Genomic DNA, 9,678 nt, shown 5'->3' on the forward strand with positions numbered 1-9,678 from the left:
TGATCACTTAGGGGCAACTCCAAAATCGATAGACTATTGATTCTATTACCACAACTATTTGATGCGAGGACAAAATCAATAGTGGACATTGCACCTCTGCCAACAAATGTCGGTTGGAATGGAGTGGGATTCTGAGCTATTTCATTAACGAAACCCAAATCATACATAAATACTAGTTCATTAAGTAGGTCCCCAATCAAGGAATGTTCAAAGTGTGTTAGATGTGTATCTTGTTCTAACATTAGGCCACAAAGCCCCTTTTTACCCCTTGTACAGAGTGGACAGTTAAAATCACCCCCCCATAAAATTACCGTTTCCTTGTTTGATTTTTCTGTTTCATGTTGTATTTTTTCTCTAAATGTTCTTAAGGTAATCAGTAGAAGTAGTAGAAAACTTTTATTTTTTCAGTTAGTTAAAACCACAACAATACATTTAAAAAGAGTCGACTAATGTGTTTAACATTTCTTAATATATAAGTGCGATCTCTGTTGGTATGTTCTAGAGCATTCCAGTCTAATACCAAATTTGTTATTTAAATAGAATAAAACGTAATTAAAATACAATCTGTCTGATTTAGTGCAGAAGGTCTTGGTTTTTATCACTTTTAATGTTCTAGAGAGCTCTCTCCCCGAGCTACCACAGTTATGTTATCCTTTTATTGACTGGGTGCCAGGGAGTACTTTAGCGCTTGGGTGTGGGCTGCAAGGAACTTTAGTAGTAGGCAGTTCAATCGCGTGTCTACTGGGTTCAAAGTTGCCATAATTGCAGATCTGCACGTTCTTATGCCCCGCTCGTTCATAGACTTTTTTAAAAGAGATATTCGAGCTTGAGCAAGATTCGGGCAGATACAGACAAGATGGATGAAGTCCTCATTACTCCTCCCACATAATCTACAGATTTTGGGTCCGTCGTGCACCCAGATTGGTTGGTCCATAGTCGATGGAAATTTCCCCAAGCGGAGTTCCATCAATTTCTGTTTTCTGTGAGCTGGGAATGTGATTGTTAGATATGGGGCTGCCACGAGTGTTTTGTAGTTTGATATGACCATCCATGCGTGTTTCCTGGTGCTAAACGTGGCTTTATCGAGTAAGAGGGAGTGAAATTTTGTCGACTTGTTTATAGCTTGTTTGAACGCCGGGTAGGGCAGGTTGAGTTCCCAAAGTTTTCTTGTTCCGGTCTCAGTTATAGCCTTTTCGAGATACTGATTGTATGGGGAGTTAACATCAGATCTTATTTCTTCCCATAATGCTTGGTGCAATTCCGAGGCTGACGTGTTGTGTTTCAGTGTATACCAGTACTTAATGCTTGCGTACTTTCTTCCCAGTGTCTCGTTTATTATTCCGAATTCTAACCTCGTCTGAGCTGGTGAGGCTCCCTGATGTATGTGGAAGGTGGATTTGAAGATGGCTGTCTGCATTTTGTTGAGCAGATCTGCGTCTTTCCCATGCAATCCTACACTGCCATATGACAGGGTTGGAAGGACTTTTGCTTTTATTGTTGCCAGTAAAGGTTTATATGATGGCCCCGAGAGCTTTTTAGCCAAAGACCTAAAAGCAAATGAGAGTGAGTTTGATCTCTGAGAGATGTAGGACATTTGCTGCTGGTGGCTTTGTCGGTTACCAAAGTGGAAGCCCAAGTACTTGAAGTTGGACACGGCCTCTAGCTTTGTCCCATCCAGGTAGATGTATGCGCTGGCTGTCCGCCGCCTGGTGATCAGCATTGTTTTTGTTTTTGTTGTGTTTATCTCCAGGTTGTTGTTTTTTATGAATTCTGCCAGCCCTGCTAATAACCTTTGAATGCCAATCTTTGTTAGATTCAACAGTACCACATCGTCCGCATAAGATAGATGAGTTAGCGGAAAGGAGCCAAGTTTAGGTGGATGGGATGGGATCTTATTCAGACTTGATGTTAGGTCTGCCATAAAAAGATTAAAGAGGTGGGGGGCTAGGACACAGCCCTGCTTTAGACCTTTACTGGTGTTAATTTTCCTTGAGAGCCGTGTTCCATTCCCCAATTTAACTACCATCCAAGTGTTGGAATAAAGGAGTAGGATCCCTCTCAGGATTTTATCCGGGATGTTCCAACTGCGCAATTTCCTCCATAAGATATTCCGATCTACACTGTCGAATGCTGCCTTTAGGTCAGTAATCAGTATTTGAGCTTTCGGGATATTATTGTAAAAATTAATCAAAATTACAGTAAGTCCCTTAGTACTTATGGTTATAAATTGAAAATAATTCGAATTAGGTTTAAAAGTTACTTTCTCATATTTAAGCTTGTTCGAAAGGAAAGTTGTTAAACCTCCCTTCACACTGCCATGTAGACCAGCCTCAGCTGGGGTAAAGAAAGTTCTGTACCCACTTAAATGCACAGGTTCTGTGGACCATGTTTCTTGAAGGACCACAACATCCCGCTCATTTACAATTAGGTTCAGTGATGGATTATCTATCTTATTTTTTAAACCTGCTACATTCCAAGATAGGAATGTACAGGAATCCTGTTTTTTATTTCTTCTACCTCTTGCACCAAGGAGATATCACGGTCTATCTCCTTACATTGAGAGCTCACTTCCCCACTGTTATTCCCAGTCTCGTCCTTCTGAGCTATAGTAATGCTAGAAGGAGAAGGCTCCTCACCCGTACCAGAATTTATATTAATGGTCAGTTCTGGGAGAGATATTATTCGACATCCCTCCCCTAAGGAGGGAATTATAGGGTTACTTTTAGGAGTGTCAGCCTCTGCCAGACTCCGAGAGGTTGTGTGATCGGCACCCTTTTCATGTCAATCCACATAATCAAGGCCCGAAAACACATCGAATCTGTTATAGGTTGGTAAATTGTAAGCTGGGCACAAAAAGTCCCTATTCTCTCGGAAATGATTATTATTCCTATAATCCATTCCAGTTGTGATTGGGAAAAATTGCCTCTGAGCAATACCAAAGTGTGCCCCAAGTTGAGGTAAAGCATTCGAACCGTATCCACAATGGTTTGACGAAGACCAATTTACAGGTTGTCTTACTCTATCCCTACCTCCAGGCTTTTGGCCTGGGCAGTATGGATAGAAATAACTAAGATAGTGAGTAGAGATAGAGTCACTGCCATTTGACTCATACCAATCTCCTATATGACGAACTGCTCTATGGTCTTTGAAATTTATAATGATAACATCCCCTTTCTTATCTTTGGGTCTGAAGCCCACCCAGACTGATCGCCTCACTGTCAGGATTTCTCCATTAAAGTGCGCTGGCAGGGGTCTGTTATTATATAACCAATGTGTTACTTTATTTCTTAGAGCACGATGATCTTCCCTGGCATCCATAGATAACTCGGGGACACCTGCCATAACTATAGTGTAGGGAGCTGCTTCAGGCGGTAGGTCAACCGTTCTCCTTTGGTACCGTTTTCCATTATGTGGATTTGCGGTGCCATTCTCTTTACTGGTCTTAGGTTGGAGTATCTGTGGCCTTTCTACTACCAACATTGTATCCTCGCCTTGGCCACCTACACTACTCACAGGTTTATTTTGTAACAAAGTTACAGATGGAACACTTTTAGATATAGAGCCAGTTGGTTTTATCCCATCATCACCCGATTTTACGGGGAGAACTGGACGAGGTGATGCTAATTAAGGGACAGTGACAGTGGCCGGTAGCACAGGTAAACCATTAGGTTTCATTACATTCACCCCCTGTATCAGATCAGCTAGTAATTGCGTATTTGTCCCAACTTTTCCATCTAGCTGTTCAAGTCTAGTATTACACAAAGTAATTCTATCCAACAATGGCTGAATTAGATCTTTTAACAGACTTTCTAGCCTCACAAATAAAACTGTCTCACCAGGTGTACAAAAATCAGTTATCGGTTGAGGCAAAATTGGGAAAGAAGGTAAGGTCGCCGCCTCGGTCACAACAGGAGTCGAGCTCCTCTTCTGTACTTTAGCATCCCTAGTAGGCATAGGACAACCCCCTCTTTTTTTAATGTTATAAGTAGTAGTTTTCAAAGGTGACAACTGGGTGGAATTAGTAGACAAAGCAGGCGAAAATCTTGGGGAGTCCGAAAGCCCTTCATCCTCATAAGTACTACTTCGACTCATGTGTGGAGATTTCAAACTAACCGGAGTTATTGGTACTAAAAGTTCTTTTGTCGAAAAATTAGATATACCAGTTTCATCCTCCCTTTTGCCCAAATTGGAAGTCCCTGCACCATCTCTCTCTTTGTGTGTGTCATCTCTCTCTTTGTGTGTGTCATCTCTCTCTTTGCGTGTGTTATATCACTGTGTGCCTGCACCATCTCTCTCTTTCTGTGTGTCATCTCTCTGTTTGCGTGTGACATTTCACTCTCGGTCTGTCCCATCTTCCTCTCTGCCTGCACTATCTCTCTCTTTCCATGTGCCATCTCACTCTCTGCCTGCGCCATCTCTCTCTTTTTTTGTGTCATCTTGCTCTGTTTGTGGAAAGTGGAAAAGAGTAGTTAATCGGACTAATTTTTGTGATGTTTTTTCTGGAGAATGGAAGCATAGTTCAAGTTGTGTGCCATTTTTTAATGAAGAGAGTTACTTTCAGGATAATGATTTGGTGCATGCAGTTGACACCAGTGGTCGAGCATATGAGGTGAAGGACGGGTGTCCGGTTGAAAAAGAAAAAATTGTGCCTAGAAATGCAGAAGAGGTGTTAGCTGATGAAGTTTTAGGTAGATGTCCTAAGGCTCCAGTGTATACTTGGAATTGTAGTAGTATTTGTAGTGTGCGACAGGATTCAATAGATTTGTTTCTCAATTTCTTACGGACATATACTAAGAAAAGTCTAAAACAAAAGATGAAGATGTTGCAAGAGTTAGATCCTTGCAGAGTGAGAGAAAAAACAGGTTTACATGGGCATTCACTGGCTTGTCTTTCAAGAAAAGTATGTCAGAGTGTTTTTCACCATTTTAGGAAGTTAGCAGTGCATCATAATAAAGTCAGGAAATTAGTGAGAAGGTTGTATTTTTTTTTTTTTTTTTTTTTTTATTTGCATCAAAAGGGACAAGCATACAACAACACAGAAAAATTCATACATACAATCAAGGATAATTAATACATTAAAGTAACTTCAGCAAGGAGATACATAAATCATAAAGCAATAAGGACATGTAATAGTAAAAGAAGAGGAAACAAGTATCATGACATTATTAGTTCCCAAATTCTTTCCACTTTCAATTTAGTTTGAAGATCCCTTATTGTTGCTAAAGCATGTTCCATATTATATATTTCCTGTACAAGACTCCACCATTCCATAACCGTCGGTGGATTATGTTGAATCCAGACCCTAGCTATTATTAGTCTTGCACATGAGATTAGGATGTTCAGTAAATCGCATTGGAGGCTGTTCCCCCCAGACATGCCCACAAGCACGTCTACTGATGTCAGTATAATTGGACATGCCAATTTCATCGACACAACTTTAGTTACTCCATTCCAAAATTCAGTTAATTGCGGACAAGTAAAAAACATGTGATTAATATCGGCTGCTCTTAAATCGCATTTTGGACATTTCGTATGTTCACTGGAGTTATTATTAATTGCCCATTTAAGAATCCTGTCTGGCGTGTAATAAAGTTGGCATATAGTTTTAAATAACTGCAACTTGAGACTAGAAGAGTGAACAGAGCGATTTAAGCTATTTAAGGAAGAAATTATCAAGTGTGGGGCCACATCAGTTTCCAACTTCCTGCTCCACTTATCAGCTAACTTTGCAGAATCGTCAATTCTATAACTAGTAAAGATTTTATATCCAATACTAATCAATGCTTTGTCAGCTTCTCTATAAATACAGTTCCATAGATCAGAATCTAAGATATTAGTAAATCCTAGTTTCCGCACAAAATAATCCCTAATCTGATAATACTTAAACCGGGCCCCCTATGTAAGATTGTAACACACCTTCAACCTTTCAAATGTATAAAACCCCTTGTGGTCATATAGATCTCCCAGTTTTTTAATACCAGATTCTGATAGCACTAATCCAGCTAAATCATGAAAAATTCCCGGTAAACCCGGATTACGCCACAAAGGGGTTCTATGATGAAAAAGAGAGACTTTACTCTTTACAACAATGAAGCACCAAATATTAACCGTGTCCCGTGCCGTCTTAAACTGTACGCGTTTAAAATAATTGGGGTCATTTAGCCTATAAAAGAACATATTTGCATCCTCACCTAGCATGAATTTATGAAAGTACAGACATTAATCGGGGATCATCATACTTCGAAAACGAGTCAGAAAAGCAGACCAATAATAAGATTTAATGTCCGGTAGACCTAATCCTCCTTGATTAAAAGGGAGTTTGAGTAGTGTAACAGCCCAACGGGCTTTCTTATACCCCCAAATAAAGCTACTAATAATACCGTCCAATCTGTTAAAGTAAGAGTTATTTACCCATAAAGGGATAGAACGAAAAAGATATAAATATTTAGGCAGTATCTTCATTTTGACCAGATTTATTCGGCCAATAATGCTTAGAGGTAGCTTATGCCATTTTTTAAATGAAGTAATAGTTTCTTTTAATAGCGGCTCATAGTTTAAGGCTGATATTAAATTAATATTCGAGGAAATTTTTACCCCCAGATAGGTAGCTACATCATATACCCCAATCAATGAGCTTGATGGCTTGTAATTCATAATAATTTGGGTTTTACCAGTATTAAGCCTGTATCCAGAAACCAAGCCGAATTTCCCTGCCTCTGTTACGTTGCCCTTCACTGCTTCAGAAACATTAGTGGAATAGACTGCAATGTCATCAGCATGGACAGTTATTTTAAGAGAGTTTGAGCCGTTTATAAAAGCAGAGATCTGATCTTGGCTCTGCAGTGCAATCAAGATGGTTCCATTACAAGGGCGAATAACAGAGGCGATAAGGGACACCCCTGTCTCATCCCACGTTTGATCGGAAAGGTAGAAGAGCATTTTCCCATATAGCAAACTTTGCCAATAGGCTTATCGTATAGGGATTGAATCCACTTCAAAAATTGACCTTTTATACCAAAAGCCTGCAATGTGGCCCACAGAAATCCCCACCCCACTCAGTCGAATGCTTTCTCTGCATCCAGTAAAATCATACCGAGTGGGGTTGGCTTGATCCGTGCCACATCGAACGCCGTAATGGCCATGTTGATATGTGCCGTAGTGTCCCTCTTAGGGATAAACCCATGTTGCTGGGGTGACACCAGTTGTGACATTAATAGTGCCAGTCGAGTCGCTAATACCTTTGCAAATATTTTAGCATCGCAATTTATAAGCGATATGGGTCTATAAGACCCTCTTTCATAGGCTGGTTTGCTTTTTATTAAGAAAAAAATTATTTTAGTAGAGTTCCAAGACTTTGGCGCTTGCTCCCCGTTCTCAATAGCTTGAATAACCTTAGATAGTAACGGTATCAATTCCTCCGTACAGGTTTTAAATAATTCTAAAGGGATCGAATCTTCTCCTGTAGCTTTACCAGATGCCAGGGAGTTAATAGCAATTCTAATTTCAGCCGATGTAATATCCATCACTAGTTGATCTGATTGTTCTTCCTCCATAGTCTTGACACTATTTAAAGTTATATATCTTATTATATTATTTTCAGTGACCACGCTTTCCGGTGTATACAGATCTTGATAATACTGGGCGAATTGCTGTAAGATCGATTTAGGATCCTGGAATGTTTGATTATTGGCCCCTTTTATTTCCTTAATAACCAAGCTCGATCTTCAGCCACTTTATACGCTAAAATTTTGCCAATACTTTCACCACTTTCATACTGATTTAATTGATATTTTTTTAATTTAATAATACTTTTTTCCATGAATACATTTTTTAAAACTGATTTTAGCTTGATTAATTTATAGTTTAATATTTCCAAACTACCCACCCGTTAGTAAAGCTTCAGACAATTGGTTTTCAATATGAAGTATATCTGCAATCATTTTCTCATTTTGGCATCTACGCTCATTATTTTGTCGTCAAATATACTGTTGTGTAAATCCTCGAATACTTGCCTTGCATGCATCCCACACTGTCATTGGTAAGGCTGAGTGCAAATTTATATTTATAAATTCTTTTATATGGTATTTTAATTGATTCGAGAAGGTAGATTCCAAGAATAAATATCTGGGGAATGAAAACGAACGAGGAATTTGTCTCTCTGTTGCTTCCTCGAATGATAAAAGGAGAGGATTATGGTCCGAGGTAACTCTTGGACATATTACCATAATGCTAGTTTCAAGAATTACATCCGAGACCCAGACCATATCTATGCGTGAACATAATTTGTGTGAGGCCGAGTAGTAAGTGTAGCCAGCTGTGTTAGGATACAAATATCTACAAGCATCTTTAATTAAGTGAATTGCTGTAAGATCTAGAATTGCAGCCCTGGTCTTCCGCATTCTCTGGAATGAACTCCTTCTAGTTGTATCTAAATTATAATTTATAATGCAGTTGACATCTCCCAATACTATGCACTCCCCTTCCCAACTAAGCAGCTCCATATTAATTTGATCAATAATTTTAGGTTCATCTAGATTAGAATCGTAAATACCACAGATTGTATATTTGCAGCCTTCAAGTGTTACCTGTGCAATTGCCCACCTGCCGGCTTTATCAGTTAATGTTTTGTTAATTTCTGCCTTGAACTGTTTATGTTTTAGAATTACCACCCCCCTAATTGAAGCATTGAAATCAGTACATACTATAATGTCATAACCCAGTTGTTTAAGTAATTGTCTGTCTTTATATGCTATATGAGTCTCAGTTATTACTGGTATCTGAGGATTATACATTCTAAGTTCCTCGAACACAAGACTTCTTTTAATCCTATTGTTTAAACCCGCAACATTCCATACCAAACACTTTAATCGATACATTTTATATAGTACATATTCCTGTCTTTGAAACCCTTATACCAAATCAAATCAACCTTGCTACACTTTGGTATTATTAAACTGCTTGTCCCCGTGATGCCTTTTTTACCCTGACATATCTCCCCCCAAACCCCTACCTTGCAGCTCCCTGCCCCACCCCCTCCCAATTCTGTTCCTATGTGCGGGTCACCCCATTAACCCAGCTGCCGCTGTAGTGGCAGCAAAAACGGAGTCACGGCCCGAGGATCCGGCCATTCAATACCACAAACTCAAATCCACGTGTCATATCTTGCAATACCTTATATACCTCATATCAAAACATCAAAAAGATCACATTCAACTAATAAACGGCCGAATTCAAATCATAATTAGCATATATATGGAATTGTTCATCATTGTTCATAAGAATAATGCAGAGAGCATAATTTATTATCCATTTTTTTTTCCGACTTCCATTTAACCATAACTTGCTCAACCTCACTTTCTTCCAAGTAGTAGTATGTACGGCCATTGTTTAGAACCTTTAACTTGGCTGGCTCTTGCAGAAAAGCCTGGCCCCCATATCCTTTATTGGATCGATGTATTGTCGCAGTTTCCAACGCCGCTCCATAGTAAGTTTACTTAAATCTGATCTAACAAAAAAAGTAGCTGAGTCAGTAGTGACTGGAGTATTTGGTCTCGCCTTTAACCCCTTCGATGCTCATGACGAGCTCAGCTCGTCATGAGGTATACCTCTAGGGTGCTCATGACGAGCTGAGCTCGTCATGACCACCCCCATTATCATTATGGCCCAGCACAGAAGAAG

This window comes from Lissotriton helveticus, chromosome 2_1 (assembly GCF_964261635.1).
Source record: "Lissotriton helveticus chromosome 2_1, aLisHel1.1, whole genome shotgun sequence".
Taxonomy (NCBI): domain Eukaryota; kingdom Metazoa; phylum Chordata; class Amphibia; order Caudata; family Salamandridae; genus Lissotriton; species Lissotriton helveticus.